The following is a 7136-nucleotide window of genomic DNA, read 5'->3' on the forward strand; positions in this document are numbered from 1 at the left end:
TTCATGCTCTCTTTGGTGTAGGTGTAAGCGTGTGAGATGGTTCGGCCGGCTCATGTTCGGCTCATTTCATAAATGAGCCGAACACGAGCTGATTCGTTAAAGTATCGAGCAAAAATTCAACTCGTGTTCTGCTTGTTAGCGGCTTCTTTTCTTTTTTTTTTTGAGAAAAATGTAGCACACTACCCGCTTCATTTATTGGATTGGTGAATTAAGCTACAAGTGTGGGGCAACCAAGCTCCGAGTGAAAAAAAAAAAGCGTTTAAACCCCCAATTTAAGGTACTAGAAGACGGTCCCAATCCATAACAAGGAGTTTAAGCCTGTGGACTGCTATCCCAGGGTTCGAGAGGATATTCCGAAAGATTGTATCGTTTCTGATCTTCCAAATGATTCACCAGCAGCCGACTAGGTCAGTAAGACAGGTTCGCTTCTTTTGTTTATCTTTCCTGACCATCCACCTATCCCACACGAGATTGACGTCGCCCCCCAGATCTTGGGCCTGAATATCATCCACCCCTGTTGCTATGATAAACTTGCAGAATACGCACCGGGTGAACATATGGTCCACTTCTTTCTCATCCGACCCGCATAGCACGCAGATAGGGTCGTCTATCCACCCTCTCTTAACAAGCTTATCGCGAGTAAGAATCCTTTTCTTGAGGACCAACCAGCAAAATACTTTTACTTTTAGAGGGATTTTAAGACTCCAGATGTTGATGGCACGTGTATCTCTCGTCTCGCCGTCCGTCAAAGCCCAATTAGTCGATTTGATCGAAAAGTGTCCGTCAATACTCCAACGCCATCGGATCGTGTCCGGTCTATGCTCAACGGAGTAAGAGGAGACCCTTTCTACGAGCTCCGAGAGGTTTGGTAACAGTCTTTGCAACTGCCCTACGTCGGGTCCCAGGATCTTGGACCAGTTCCAATTACCCCCCGTAAAGAAGTCACTAACTCTAGAGTATTTCCCCACGGACCTCAGATACGCTTCCGGCAATAATAGGTTCAATGATTTCTCCCCACACCATCGATCCGACCAAAAATCGATGGTGCTCCTGTTTCCTAGTTTAAAAGCCACTCCCCATTTGAAGATAGTGTTTAGGCTAAGAATATCCTTCTACCAGCTAGAAAAAGGTCGGAAGGATTTGCCTTCCCTTAGAGGTATTCTTCTATGATAATACAATTCTCGGATTAACTTATTCCACTGTAATTCAGGTGATGTGTGGAATTTCCACCACCATTTGGTCAGAAGAGCTTAGTTCATGATCGTAACATCTAAGATATCTAAACCACCTTCCTTCTTGGTCTTGCAAATGTTTTTCCAAGCTACCAAACATCCCGTGCCAGGGTGGTTACGCCCGCCATTCTAGAAGAAGTCTCTTCTTAGTGTTTCAATAAGCTTAATCGCCCAAGTGGGGGCCTTGAATATGGATAAGAAGTATAGTGGTATATTGGTTAGAACCGTATTAACCAAAGTAAGTCGCCCAAAGTAAGTCTGCCCCTTTCAAGAAGGCTGATTGAGTTGGGGATATTAGATCCTTCAAGACCTGTTCTGGCCTGTTAGCCAAACCTTCGATAAGATTTTTTGGATCCCATTCAACAAGCTTATGGAGGCGAAAGTCATTTGCTTGCACTGCTCCCTCCTTCTTGGGAATAAGGCAAATGAAGGCGTAGTCGATGGGAGCCGTGGAGAGCCTCCCCTCATGCAACTCCTGGAATAAACTCGAGATATTTTCCTTAACGGTGTCCCAAAATGTTTGGTAGAACTTTAGCGAAAATCCATCCGGGCCCGGTGCTTTATCACTCCCCAGATTGAAGACGGCTTGCTTGATTTCATCTAAACTAAAGGGTCTAGATAATCTCGATAGATCGGAAGCCACAACGTAATTGGATCGAAATAACCTAGTCCAGTCCCCAAAGGTAGATGGGTTCGAATCCTCGGGGTTGAAAAGTGCTTTAAAGGATCGGTAGAAGTAATTTTGTTACTTCTCTTCGGATTGGTAGCTAACCCTATTTTCCATGAGTGTGCCGATCCAGTTAGCTCTACGTCTATCGTTAGCTATAGAATGGAAGAATTTTGTGTTTCCATCCCCCTATCGCAGCCAGTGCTGTTTAGCCCTAGTTCTCCAAAGTGAGGCTTCGCCGCTTAAGACACTTCTCAGATTAGCCTTTAGCTCCGCTCTCTTAGCAATTAAGTCTTGCAATAGGTCGCCCTGTTCTTCCGCCTTATCAATTCTCTGAATTTCATCCATAAGATGATTCTTAAGTCCTCTCACACTGTAAAATTCTTTTACGCACCACTCCTTGATCCTGATATGACAGTGTTTGAGTTTTGCTGTGTAGCATACCGGATTTTAAAATAAGAATAAAAATAAATAAAAATAGTTTGAGATACTATTTTTATTGGACTTATAGAAGTAAAATATAAGTCGGGAACGGCTCGTGTGGAAATCGGAACGAGAACATAAGATTTTGAATTTTCTGTGTGAATCGAGGCTGTTATTTTAGCAGAAAATGCACAGTGTCAGAAAATTCTGAAAATCTGAAAATTTATTAGAATTATTTTTTATGAGGCTAAATTTAAAGTTTCATGTCATTCTGACACCCGGAAGGTGAAAAATAAAATCTGACAGTTATCTGATAAATATTACAGTTCGGTACAGCTTTCGGTGACCAAACGGGGTCGAAGCTGAAAGATTAAAATTTCTTTCGTTAAGTTAAGCAAAACCAAATATGACTTTCAAATTTGAGCTCAAACAAATATTCAGAGGGCTCCGGAGAAAGATATCAGATTTCGTACTGCCTGAAGTGAATAGTGTATGCTACTATTGGGGTGTTGACTATAAGTAGAAACTTCTAGTCTTCTTCTTTTTCACAGCCACCACCACCCCCACAACACCACACGTTCATGGTGGTAGTGAGAGAAATCCTCACTTTCTCTCTCTAAATAACTCTCTCATCTCTCTAGATCTTTCGCCCAAATTCACGGCGTTGGCAGAGAACGAGCTTGTGAACGCGTTGAGAGCAACGGATCGAGCTTTCGTGCGCCCGTTGGAGTGGCGTGCTTCCGTCTCGGCGTTCATTTTTTGGTAAACTTTTGGGATCTGCCTTAATCCTTAACCTTAAGTGTTCTAGTAGCCTCTAATGAGCATTCTTAGCGTGTTGCTCCATTCAATTTGGATTATCTGAAAGTAATTGCATGTTAGGGCTAAAAAATGGAATTTTGCAATATGTGAGGGTTTGATCTAAATTGTGCCTGTATAAATCTAACTACTAGATTTTCTGACGCGCTGGCGAAGTCGGTTCGGCGATACGACGAGGCAACGCGAAGATATTAAAGAAAAGGCCGATTTCGGTACAGATTGCCGNAAATCTACTTGCATGGATTTCATTTTGCATTTAGTTGAGGTATAAGCATGATGTTTTTTAGTTGCTTACAGTTATATGTTTATATATATTGGACTAACTTGCTTATGTTGCTTCCTTTGAACATGGAGGGTCGAGCTCTTCCCTTAGGTGGCCGTACCTACTGGGAACTATTTTTATAGTTCTCACCCCTATATTTTTCAGGTCCACACGCGAGCGGCACGACGACGCGAGAAAATGGCGTAGCTCGATAGATAATGCCCCATCACTTGAGACCAGAGATAGATGTACCCGGAGTCCGCATAACTTAGGGTATAGAAAGGAAGAAACAAAATTGTAATAAAGTTGATTGTATTTGGAAGAAAAGAATGTAAATGTTATGTGAAATGTGACGAATGCTTGTAAAAGTTTAGTAATTATGTTTGATGCCTTCTTTATGCAATCGGTGTATGAATTTTGTTCCTATTTGGAACTACTTGAATTATACTAATTGTGATGTCTTGGCAGACAGTGGAAACTCTGTGCGTTCGGCGGTCTGTCGGGGAGCCCGAATCCGACCAAGGAAGCGGATCTCGGGGCGTGACAGCCGCCGCCGATCGTGCCCCGGCCGTCCAACCGCCATCTCAGCCACCAACTTTTTTCTTTCCTTCTCCTCCACCACCAACTTCATCTCCTTCTCTGCCAGAGTCAGGCCAGAGAGCATCTCCACCCTCGGGGCCCCCTTATGGCACCTTCCCCAACTTTCGACGAGGCTCTCTCGTCAGCTGCAGCCGCCCCCGAGCGCGGCCGCGCAGCTCTTGTAAAGTTGGTTCCACTTAGGGTAGGTGCGGTCGCGCCGTGTTGCATCTTCTCCACCGCCACCGTCAGCCACTTCCTTCCCTCCCTTTCGATCCCAGAGAAAGCTCGCACTCCTTTCTTGGTTGCTTCGTCCATCGCCATGGCCGGAGAAGGAAGACGAGCCTGATTTGAGGCTTTGCGGGCTTGGGTTGTCCCCGCACCGCCACCGCCACCGGCTAAGGAGAGCGCCGACCCTCCCCCGTCTGCCACACCCCCTGCAGCCAGTGCACCCGCTGCTGAGCCGCCGCCGGTCGGACTCGGCCCTTTTGCTACCAGCCAACCCGGTTAGGGCTATTTTGGGTAGTTTTCACTCTTCCGGCGATCCAAGGCAGTTCTCACACCTTTGGAGGTGAGCACGGTGACCCTAGTCAGTGCTGATCACAGTGCTCACCTCATTTGCTGTCGGCGAGTCCCAGATCAGCGGGTTCGGTCTTGTTGCTCCCCGTGCACATCGATCGATGAACTTTGACTCACTCTCACACATCCCACAGTGACCTGCGGTGCTTCGGACAGCGAGCATAGCCTCCGCTTTCTCGAGACCTGTCAGCCCGCGTCTCGGCTGATCTCGAAAGCACTCAGTTAGCGATAACGAGCCATTAAACTCTTCTAAGTGCATATATTAATGTGATTATATGTAATAGTAAGGGCTTTCATGCAATTTGTCACTTTGCGGCTGCTGTAGGGAGCATGTATGTGTGGTTTATGACCTCTGAACTGATCATCCAAGGCCCGAACCTTTCACGGAGACCGAATATCGGTTTCGGTGCATTTTTCAGCGAAATCTGTTGGTGGAACACGGTTTTGGGTCGGAATACTGCCACTGAGCCTTGTTGGCTAGTCACCTACATCGTCTAGAATGTCCAGAGATGTCGGGTGAGTGGGAAGGGTTTCGGTGTCGAAATTGACACTTTCGAAAACCCGGATCGGAGTGATTGTTCAACGATAATCGTTTCGACGTGTGACCTTGGTGTTTGCTGCTAGAACATCCAAAATGATGTATTTTGAGGCAGCATGTGACTCGTGACATGAGTCGGTGAGTTTTGGGACACTTTGTGGGTGCTGGCAGTGTCCCGATGCGATTTTCGAAACTTCTGGCAGATTACGGGGATCGGTCCTTGGGAAACCAATTCCGTGGTGAGTTCTGGGGATTGTGAGTACTATGATTTGAGTCGGTGGGTTGGACCCTGACCTTGTGGGCCTTTCGTAGGTCCGGTCGACGATCTTGCGCGATTTAGAGACAGACGCGACACTATAACGGGTAGGTACTTCCATCTGAAGTCGTACTAGTGGTGCACGCTTGGTGACATTCTTTCCACCCTCTCTCTATATGTTTCTCGTATTACTTCGATTATAAAGCCTAGCACCGTGTGACTTTACTTCATGTTACTCTACTCAGTTAACTTTACTTCATGTTGCTGTACTCAGTTACCCTTATGTTTGATTATCATGACCTAGTTGGTTGGTTTCGAGATTTTGGTTGTTTGATGACCTATTCGGTCGGCATACCCTGAGGGTTGATTATTGGCTACTTGCCGACGGCTACTCATCATATTTGTATCGATCACCACTACTCGTATGCATTTCATGTACACCAGCTGTGTGGCTACCGCAACGGTGTTCTTTTCCGAAAAGGTGGTCGAACTTCCGACCCGTGAGCCCAGAAACTTATGCTAGGATTATATGCCATTTAGAGCGGCGTGGAACTTGCCTGAGGTCCTTAGACAGACACGGCGGATTCTGGGTTGGGTATTTTGGACTGACCGTCCGGTTGACGCATATTATTTACAGTAGTGGTAGTTGCATATGTATATATATATCTTGTTTCCTTTTGACATTGCTACTTTATTACTTTTCACTGTTATATTTTTTGTTACCAGTGAGTACACTCAGCCTCGTCGACTTCCGGTACCCACTGGGAGATCCTTGTTTGGTTTCTCACCCTCGCCCCCTCCATTTCGGCTGAACCAGATTGTACAGCGGGGAGAGCGAGGCTCTCATATTGTTGACTGTTGTGGGTGGAGTGCAGCTCACGACAAGGTCGGTTTAGGCTAGCAAGACAAGTCTCACATCACCTGGTACTTGTGAGTCTAAGCCTGACGAGGACGTCAGGGCTTAAGGGGGGAAGAATGTGAGACCCAAGATAGTCCTATATATAAGATATAGTAGAGCTAAAACTCTTAACTCGGTTTAAGCATTTTGAGCGGTGGCTAAGCCTAAGAAGTTAAGAGAGTTAAGTGTGCTAGGACGGGAAGTTGGGGTGTTACATGAGAAGAACGTTACACTCTTTGAGATGAAAATTGTACTTTTTGAGATGAAAGTTACACTCTTTGGTGAAAGCTCACTAATGACGTCTAAACATTATTTGAATCCTTGGAAGTTTTCGACTATGACATCGACATCGACGATGAGGAAGTCGTCGGCGACTGCAAAAAGAAATTCTACTCGTTGAAGAGATCGACAATGCGGCGACACCCAGATGTGCGTGCACCGTCGAGCGCCTAGAGAAGCGCCTCGGCCTTGGCGGCGCCTGGACACGCGCGCGCCATCGAGCACCCGGAGAAGCGCCTCAGCCTTGGTGACGCCCGGACAACTGCGTGCCGTCGAGTTCCCGGAGAAGCACCTCAGCCTTGGCCTTCCCCCTCCTGCCGCTGTCGTTGCCCCCCTCCGCTTGCTCCGGTACGAAAAGAAGAATAAAAAATAAAAAAAATTCTTCTTGAAAGACCATAATGTATCATCGTTACTACAGGAAAAGCAAAGAATCAGAGAACAAAGAAGAGAAAGATGAAGTTGCACTTTTAATATAAAGTTACAATGTTTCAGAAAAAATTACACTGTTTGAGAAAAATGTTGTACTCTTTAAGACGAAAATTATACTCTTTGAGACGAAAGTTGTACTCTTTGGGCGAAAATTGCATTAAATTTTTATTATCTGAACCAT

Source organism: Ananas comosus, unplaced genomic scaffold (assembly GCF_001540865.1).
Source record: "Ananas comosus cultivar F153 unplaced genomic scaffold, ASM154086v1, whole genome shotgun sequence".
Lineage (NCBI taxonomy): Eukaryota > Viridiplantae > Streptophyta > Magnoliopsida > Poales > Bromeliaceae > Ananas > Ananas comosus.